Below are 8,220 nucleotides of genomic sequence, written 5' to 3' on the forward strand. Positions count from 1 at the left end.
CTGAATTAAGGGTATCAAGCTATGAGTGCTTTCCCATTTGGGTGCCTTGTACTCCAGAAACTAAACAAAACTGACATTTCTACAATATCCTTTTGCTTCAGAATTCTGCCAGGCTTGCCACCAGTGGTGAGTACTCACAGGGGAAGAGCTCTAGGCATACCTTAGGACCCTACAGGAGTCCAAGATGAAAATGTTTCTGCACTGATACTGACCAAAGTATTCTATGTGCCGTTCAAAGTCAGATGTGACAGACCCAAACTAAATATGTATCTCACCATTTGCAAAAGTACTAAAATTGTTCCCAAGTAAAAATGCTTCATTATCTGCATGCTGTACGGATTCTGTGGCAGCTATAAACTCTTACATTAATTCTTTAACTTGGCAAACATACACACCAAACACCTATTCACACTACAGGTGGAAACTGGTTTAAAAATCATCTCTTCTCCAGAGAGCCTGGGAAATATTCTGTGAGGTCCTGAGGACTAGGAATCTCTAGCAGACAACTGTTAGGATCTTAATCCAGTTCCTAGGATTCTTTTTTGGGAACTCACGACCATCACATTGTTATACAAGCTATACAGCTTTGGACCACAGATAAGAGCCTACTCATAAAAGTAATGCAACGAGAACAATACTAGCTGTCTTTATAATCCTTGTCTGTCCCATCTTTAATTTCATCATATTTCAGACAAGAGAAAAGGAAGCTGTTCTTTCATGCAGTGTTTATGCCAGGGCCACAGGAACAATATTTGAAGTTACTATTTAACCTAGCAGAGCAGATGATGTAAACTTTTTATGTCCGACATCCATTTCATGGCTTACTGTTTATTTTATTGGGTAAACTATTTCTTTTATTTGCCTTTTGCAATTTCAATAGCCTTGTAACGTTTTGCAACAAAATGTCAGCAATATAAAAAGGCTTGCACAATGGGTAGCCGCCGACAAATCATAAAAGAGCGGGGGGGGGATCACTCCCCCCCCCCAAGTTTGGCCTAGTTAATACAAGCCACAGAGACCCTCCTGGATGTCTGTGTGGTTCAAGCTGTCACATATTTTGCGGCAACCAGGACCTCTAAAATTGCTGTGACTTTTCTTTGTTCTTCAAAGCTGTTGCCGTAATCATCATTCACTTCAACGGCTTTGATGGTTAGATAGCAAGAGCCCAAGAAACCCACAGAGACATTAGCACATACAGCCACAATGTCTAATAAGACAGCTATTTGCATAAAAGATCAGCCACAATTTAAAACGTCTTGCAATAGATGTGGAAAGGGAATAGCAGATCTATATTAGCATGTACGAAACCGGGGGGGGGGGGGGGTGCTGTGGCTCATCACCTTCCCTTGTAAAAAATTCTGCATTCCCTGAGGAAGTAACTTGCTATGAGCTCAAGTTAAACTAAAATATAGATTAATAAGAAAATACATTTATTATTTATGAATTCAGCTCAGGTGTGGTTTTTGTAGCAACCTCATACCTGTGTTCTGTGGGCAGGTAAGGGGGGGCTTTTTGAGTCTCCAAATACATTTAAAAGAGAACTCTCAGCCCTTTATCAAGCTGAACAAGGAATGAGTTCAACCTTCTTCTCAGTGTACTCATTGCTAAAAAGCCCAAATTGATAGCAAGTGAAGCAGAAATAAGTTATTTATTATTTATACAGTTTTCTTTTAGAATATATGTACTGAGAGAAAAAGAGAGACAAAGACAGATTCTTGAGAAAGCAAACTGCTAACACCATTTTTGGTTATGTCTTGATATATTAGGAAACATTAGAACGCTTTCTATGAAAACTTTCTTGAGATGCCAAAAGCACCCCCCCTCCAGAGATTGGGGGAGGAGTTGTCAAAGGAGATACAACTGTTTGACCATTCAAACAGTTATGGTAATACCGATCTAGGAAGGAAGCACTGTCTACATTTTGAGTTAGCACTGTGATATCATCACATAGTCAAATACGAATGGCTACATAATCTGCTGACATTATCATAGCCACTACATGAACCCTTGAAAGAGAAGAAAAATTGGCACCTAAGTGTCAGCCAAGAAACGAACTGCCAGTAAACAAGAGGAAATCAAAAACAAGAAAACCGTTGGCACAGTCCTAGACTTGGCATGAAGAGTTCATGGTTGCTGGGATCTCAAGGCAGGGGTGGTTATTGCTTTCAAACCAGGACTCTATAGTTCTGTATCCCAATGATTCCTTTCTAGTGGGAAAATTTTAAAATAAATGTATTCAAAGAACTCAAAGGTTCTCCAAGGTCATCTCTTGCAAAGGGAATTTTGTCTGCAAAACCTTACCCTTAATTTCTCTTGGGTTGGAGAATGGGAAGAAAAGTATTAAAAAGTGCACCAGTGGCTACAGAGTGTAGGAGGAAAAACCCTAAGTATGCTATCACATGTGAACTTTACACATGCATCTGTGTTACCATATGAATGCTTCCTAGGAATTGACAGCTGGCATCAATACAGGTGCACATATCAAAATAAATCTGTCTTGTGGTTCATTTATCCCCATACATTTCCTTTTATAGCACCTAACATGCTCAAAGCTGTATACTACTTAAAAGTAGAGTTGCAAGTTTTAATTGGTAATCAACTGAAGTTTTAGCTGATTAATCAGTTGGAGCCAATTTTAATCAGTGGGACTGAAAATCTGTTGTTTATTTTTGAAGATATTTTGATTCTGGTGAGTTGCTCAAACAGAGAATGAAGAAGAAAATGGCCTCTCTTAAACATCAAGTAGTAAATCTGGTTTTTAAACTGGCTATCTCACTTTTGTCACTTTCCCCAAATGGGATCTCTACTGAAGGTTTTGGTAGTATGCAGATTTGTTTACACCAGATAATCAACTGAGTACTTAGCAGGCCTAGTTAAAACCAGTAGCTTAACCCTGCCTGAAGACCATCCACCTGTCTGCAGTTGGTAGCACCCATAATGATTTTCTTACATTCTCATACACCTATGTAACAAAAATGTCTTATGTGAAGCTAACTACACCATGACTTCGACCTGAATGGCTTATAAACAATCCCAAGTTCTACTGGTCACCATCCAGCCACCATGACTTTGCCCCTCAAAAATATTTTCCTCCAAGAAAGACTTGTCTGCTCATGACACAGGGGTCATGCAATTCTTGTCCACAAGGCCTGGATCTGTCCCAGTGAGCTTCAATATCCAGTGAAGTGTGAGGAGGTGTAACACTGGGCAGAAATGACATAACACAACGAGGTTCAATTTTGCATGATGAAATCTCCCACCCACACACTATTACAAACGGAAGGATAGTTCACAAATGACTTTACAAAAATGTAATTTATGTGCAGCCTCATTCAGAATATATTTGAACTCACTACTCATGAAGTATCCATTATTTCTACATTTTGAGGGAATTTATTACTTAATTCTCACTATCCCAGGGATCACACATTGCCTTTCATTAATAAAAAGAAACATATTGTGAATGACTAAAATAATAAAAATGAATATAAGAGCTATAAAATACATGGCACTGTGCTTTGTACATTTATGGGCCTATATAAATGATTAATAAGAATAATAAGGTCCAAAGGGACTGCCACTGTACATAGCAATATCTACAAGCATACAAAATTTCATGAAAATTAAACTGGATCTTGTATAATGTATTTTGGTTCTTTAAGCACAGCTTAAATTATTGATACCAAATGTTTTTGATAGTAAAGATAATGAAATCTTGAAAGCCAGTTCTTTGCAACACAGAAAAATTAGGGATGTGCTGTTGTTAATCCAACGAGCTAAATTTTCAAGCAGCATATATCAAGTGATTTTGCTGTCAATACAAACTCTATACATGCTGTGACGAACTGACCTCCAAAACCAGGACACTTGGTGCATCAAAAGCAGACAGCTGGGACATTAGGGGTTAATGCCTCATTGTAAGGTACAGTTTGATTGACAGACTACTGCCTTCCTGCACCCCACCCTCTCTGATTGGTCAGCGCCAGTTGAGGAGAGCCTTCAAAAGTCTTGTCAGTCTTGTCAGAGGGAATCAGTCCTCATTTGGACTTTGGCTTGGCAATAGCCAGTCAGGAGGAGGGTGTGTGCTGGTCTGAGGGAAACAGACAAGTTCACTTGGGAAGTGAAAGGACACAACTCCTTGCCCTTACTGTGTACCTTTGCATTTAAGGAAAAGTTCAGAAATCAGAATTTAAAGTCTAAGTGTCAGCCCTAGCTGAATTCTGTTTATTCATAGTCTCCAGAACTGGGGTTTAGGTTTGACAGAAGAGACTGAACGGTAGGTTGAAATTGCCAGTCTATCCAGACAGAAAATGATTATTGCTCCTAGAAAGAGGAGATATTTCTTATCCAGTTAATGAGTGGGTTCAACTCAGAAGGGACCCCTGGTTTATGTGAAAAGGGAATCAGTCTTAGGCTGCGGTCACACACACTAAATAATCCACTTTCAATTCACTTTCAATCCACTTTCCAACTGTATTTTGCCAGTTCACACAGTTAAAATCCAGTTGGGAACTGCACTGAAGGTGGATTGAAAGTGGATTATTTAGGCCCCTGCCACACGGGGTGGAAAGGGTCGGGCTGAAGCGCGGCTTCTGAAAGCCGCACCAAAAAAACCCCACGCCACGGCGGGATCACATTGATCCCCTGAGCCACGGCGCATTCCCTCCCCGGCACAATCAAATGCAGGGGGAAGCGACGGAGGGGAACGGGAGACTGCCGAACTGCGCATGTCTGAGCATGCGCAGTTCAGGCAGGAGCCGGGGATGCGCCAGCAGAAAGACGGGCCGGCGATCCCACGGCCAGCATTGATGCGGCCGTCGTGGATGAACCACCTCGGTAGGTGGTTCATTTTTTTATGTGTTTCATTGGGGGAAGGGCCGGATCGGGGACGGGTGCGCAACACTGCCCAGATGTTGCAGTGGGATCGCGCCCGTTTGCTCCAGCCCCGATCCGGCCCACTCCCGGCCCAAAACCCCTCGTGTGGACAGGGCCTTAGTGCGTGTGACTTCAGCCTTAGACTCCTCAAGAGTAAAAAGGGAAAGTTATAATCCCACAAGGGGATTATATCCTGTATTGAAATACAAGGGAAGTATTTCAATACAGGAAGAAAGTACTAACGTCCAGGATACTCAGATAGTTATATGAAACTTGTTGTTTCTGTAAGAAATCTCCAAGGCAAACAAACATCTCACAGTTAAGATCTGAGTAACTAAGAATATAAACTTCAAATACACTCTGTTGCTTGTTCAATATATTATAATTTGTATAAACAACAAAATTTACCTCAACTTCTCATCCCCTGCCTATTCCTAACCCAACTGTGCCTGTTCAATAAAATCAACATTCTTGTTTGAACTTTACTTTGTGCCAAGTGCCATTTCCAAAGGCATTTATAAGAGGGCTCCTGCTTACCTAGAATAAATCTCTGGCCTGGGCAAAAGCCAAGTAACTTATCTATCACAGGGTGGGACACACAGAAAGTTATAATTCTATAATTAAAATGCACTACTAAAAGGCTGCTCAGTCAGAGTGATGAACAGCGTTTTGGCAGAAAAATTTGCCACACAGTGAAGAAGAACCAGGGATCCATCATACATGCACCCAAGCTTTGACCCAAGCTTTGCATCTTCAATAGAAACAGCATATTTCTAGGTTTCCATTAGTGCAATCCTAGGCAGTTACTCCAGTCTAAGATTAATGAAAGCAATGGCTCACACTGGAATAATTCTGCCTAGGATTTCATTTCTTATGTTCTTCAGAAAGCTGAACAGGTTTGGCCTTTGATGAGATCTTGACAAGATAACCTCCAGTGGAATCTCTTTCTTTGGAAAGCTGGACAGTCATTTACGAATAACTAATCTGTGAACATGAACCTATGTACTTTTGTCTTTGCAATTGGGAACCCTAGAAAATACAAGGTCCTGACTGCATGTATGGGAACTATACAGACACTTGCATGGGTGCTGCATACATATACACTGTTTCTGAGGATAAATGACCTGCAGGGGCACAAGGGGAGGGGAAGCATAGAAGGCTGCACTGGGAGGAGGTAGGCAGAGAAACTGCCTTCCTCTAGGATCCAAGCATTCATAACATCTAATAGATATCACTTTACTGTAAACATATTGAATGGCATTCACACTAACCAACAATAGGCCTAGTGTACACCTCAGCATCACCCTCTCAGAATGTCTGACTAAGAGCCTATCAGTATTGCTGCCACATCTTTTTTTTAACATTTTATTTTCAGTTTCCACAAATCATAAATTCGTTCAAACAAATCCATTTAAAATTCCTGCATTTCCACATGCCAAGTTTATCTTTCTAAATTAACAATTATTATTTTTAACTAGCATATCCCATTCCTAATATCTCTTCTTCATTTTCAGCCAGTCATATATTCTTTCCCATCTCTTCCAAAAGACTTCCTCAGGCTTATTCTGTAACCTAATAGACAATTTATCCATTTCAGCTATCTCTAATATCTTATTTTGAAGTTCTCTTATCGTAGGTATATTTTTTGATTTCCAACGCCTTGCTATCAATATTCTGGCTGCAGTTAGAAAATATGTAATCATTTGTATATAATTTTTTATTTTGTCCGGAATCATGTTTAGCAACCATATTTCTGGTTTTAATGGAATATTTTTTAAGACTTCTAGAAATATTTTAGCAATTTCCCCCCAGAATTTCTGAATTCTGTCACATCTCCACCAAATGTGGAGGTACGTTCCTACATTTTTTCCGCATCTCCAACATATGTTGGACGCCTTTGGAAAGCATTTTGCTACCTTAGCAGGGGTCCAATGCCACCTATAGAATATTTTATATATGTTCTCCTTATATGTGGTAGCTCTCATAAATTTCAAAGAATTCCAAGTTTTAGACCACTGTTCTTGCTGCCACATCTTTTAAAGGGGAGAGGGGGGAGGGATTTGAAGTTTGCGATTTTATCTTGGGTTTTAGGTGGGGATGTTTGAACTATTACTGTATGCCGCCTTGAACCAAGAGGAAAGGTGGGGTTGTACAGGAGACACTGCTGCCACCATATACAGGTCTTTGCCCACCCAAGCCAGTCCAGGAATGGGAGGGAATTCAGTACTTTTCAGTACATTAAACAACAAACCACGAGATGGTCTATACCCTCTCTGGTTTCCAAAACAAACTGCCACCAGAACCTCTTTTCAGTAGTCCCTGTCTTTCCTAAGGGAGAGATTCCAAACCCTTAGTTGGCATCTGGGACAGAACACCTTAGACAGAACACCTGAGCAACTCACTCCTGAGATGCACACCTTTCCTCTCCAATGGTAGCGTATATGGGGAGCGTTTAGGCCACAGGATTTAGCCTTGGAATTCAGTTACAACATCAAAGACAATTTAGCAATAAGAGAGATCTTTATTTATTACAGAGCTTAGCATTGACTACCAGAGATTACAAAAATAACATAGGCTAGGGCGGTTTGCCTTAACTAAACATTAATGATTCATAGTTACCACGTCAGGAGTCCAAGATAGTCCCAGTATCAAGGGATTTTGAAGGGAAATCCCATTTTTGCACACCATGTGCTCCAAGTCACAAAGCAACTCTTTGTCTCTCAAGAGGCAGCATTTTCAGGTGCAATAAAACAAACTGACAGAGGAGGAAGGGAGAGCTAAGCAAGGGCTCACTCCCCTAGGGATCAAAACAATTATACCCCAATTCCAGTCACAAATTAGATGTGGCTGTCAGCCAATTGTGAGTGAGCATGGGTGTGCCCAATTATTGGTTGCCATAGCTGTGTGTGGGGATAGGCTATAAGTTTGGGACCCACCTGCAGTCATCTGAGCCCAAACTCCAGCTACTTCATGGCCTACGTGACTAGTCGCATGTGGGCCAGAAAGTGGAGCCATGAGGTCTGGTGTTTGGCATGAAAGTGTGAAAGAATGTGGGTTTATGGCATGGCTATTGAGGCCATGTGGTCCCCGCCATTTGGCTTGCAACAGGAAACAAGACACAGCATGTTATCAAAAGACATCACTGGAGAAGGCATGTGGATATAGAAAGCAGAAAGCAATTTTTCTATACAGGGGTATCCTCTGGTATATATAATTCTGTTTTGGTCATGGACTCCCTGAACATTCCAACACGCTCCAAAATCAGTTCGCTCTCTGATCTGTCATTCAGAGGGTCTCCCTATCCACTGGCTGCTTTGCCTGAGTCCTGCCTCCAACATTCTAAAC

At 41.0% G+C, this 8,220-nt stretch overlaps 1 protein-coding gene across 2 annotated transcripts in view; it reads right to left on the reverse strand.

Annotated features, from left to right (window-relative positions):
* Positions 1-8,220, reverse strand: part of TRIQK (triple QxxK/R motif containing) — a 52,900-nt gene that overhangs the window by 38,774 nt on the left and 5,906 nt on the right. The gene's annotated exons all lie outside the window — the stretch shown is intronic.

Source organism: Gekko japonicus, unplaced genomic scaffold, assembly GCF_001447785.1.
Source record: "Gekko japonicus isolate JY-2015 unplaced genomic scaffold, Gekko_japonicus_V1.1 scaffold268, whole genome shotgun sequence".
NCBI classification, from domain to species: domain Eukaryota; kingdom Metazoa; phylum Chordata; class Lepidosauria; order Squamata; family Gekkonidae; genus Gekko; species Gekko japonicus.